The sequence below is a fragment of the Dryobates pubescens genome, chromosome 16, assembly GCF_014839835.1.
Source record: "Dryobates pubescens isolate bDryPub1 chromosome 16, bDryPub1.pri, whole genome shotgun sequence".
Taxonomy (NCBI): Eukaryota; Metazoa; Chordata; class Aves; order Piciformes; family Picidae; genus Dryobates; species Dryobates pubescens.
In genome coordinates, this window is record NC_071627.1 from 11,498,783 (window position 1) to 11,500,667 (window position 1,885).

A 1,885-nucleotide genomic window follows, 5' to 3' on the forward strand; every position below is an offset into this window, starting at 1 on the left:
TGACACAAAATGGTCTCTTCTGAGAAAAGTCGTCAGCTATTCAGCCTTACCACTTCCTTTGTCTGAATATAAATAAGTAAACAAGGAAGCACAGCAAAGTGTTGAAAATATTCTGTCTGCTACACATCAGTAAGCTCCTGCAGACCCTATTTGCTTGTAATTACATACAGAAATATTGACATATGTGCAGTATAAAAATGCTGACGTGCTATCTGTGTAGACACTGGTTTCTGCATCTGTAGCTGGAGCCCAGGTAATCCCCCCTCCAAAGAACAAAAATAGTCAGTTAAGAGAAACTTCAACTTACCTCACTATCTGGAGCATGACATCATCTTTCTTTGATCTGTACAGTAAGAAAAGGTTATTGGTGGAGATGTACCTGGGGAGGTACTCAGGAATGAGGGATGGAATTGCAGTCAGTATTCCTTCAAATGAGGAATTGCTCAGTGGACGTAAGCAGCAGACATGCTTAGATAGAAACAATTACATTTTCCTAGTTTCAATGCTCTCTTATTCAGTTACCTAGAATGAGAACTCCTGTGTGCATAGACCTGTAATGTTACATGGGACATGACTGACCACACCTGCCATCTATAGCCAGTTCAGACACTTGTCTTGTCAGTAAGTCCCTTTGGTGAGGCTATGTGTCTGTTTTTAACAAAGGCCATCATGTCCATCCCCCCTTGATCTGGAGCTTTCTCCTCAGGCTGAATTGATATGAGTGCTTGGACTCACTGGTCACATTGTCTCCAGCAGACTGCACAAAAGGGGAGATTTTGTGACCTTCCTGTTAATAGGAATAGATGCGTAGTTCTGAAGCACTGGAAAGTTTCTCTTTCTACTGAAATGCATCACTCTCACTATTTCTGGACTTTGCAGAGCTTCTAACCTTGAGTCTGTAATTTGCAAGTGCATTGCGTATGAATTCATGTATTTGAGGTTACACTTGCAGGTCTCTAGAGTACCACCTATAAGAATTGTCATTTTGAAATTCACAGTCTGGTTTGAAGGAGCATTTTCTGGAGGTATTTTGGTAAATGATGGCAGCAGGTTGTTTAAAACTCTAAACTGCTTTTACAGCTGTTCTAAGCAGCGCAGCATTTATCAAATACGTGATGCACCTCTGTTTTATGGGTTCATATTAGAAAAAACCTATATGGATCATCTGAGGCTTGTGCTGGGAGTACCATGGAAATGTCATCACCTTGTCATCGTAAATCTGGTTTTAAATAGGTTCAAAATAGGAGTAAATTAACTTGGGACAAAGAATGCCCAAGGGGCAAGTTGTTTTCATGGTGCATTATCAGCAGTGGTGAAGGGGAGATGACACAGCACACATATCAGACACCCTATCACACACCATGTCTTCTAGTGGATTTCCTTCCATACAGAGACAGGAAGAAGCCTGTGCTACAATATCTAATTATTCATTCTATTACAGTATTTCATTACCTTCTAATCTAATTTCTATCCCAAATCCAGTTCAGCAGCTGTAATTTCAATAGTGTTATTCCTTATTTGTACTAATGTAAAACTGGTCAACATATATTCCGATGGTGTTATAGAAGAATCGTGGCATTGTTACTTCTACTACTGAAGTAGGAGAAAAGCAGTCACCCTTAAAGTCAGCCTCCTAGTCTAGAGGCAACTCATACAGCAGTTCTAACCCACTTATCTAATCATTAGTATTTACTTGGATCACATCTGTGTCACCATGAGTATATTACAGCTATGTGCATGCTCTTCAGGCATTTTGCAAACCCCAGCTTTACTCCTACTTGAGCTTTGGCTTTGTCTACAGTTTCTTTTGTGCTGTGAGATAGGATGTGGTGGCCATGTGAGGCTTGCTCCTTGCCCTTTGTATTTTCTGCATTTGAATTTTCAG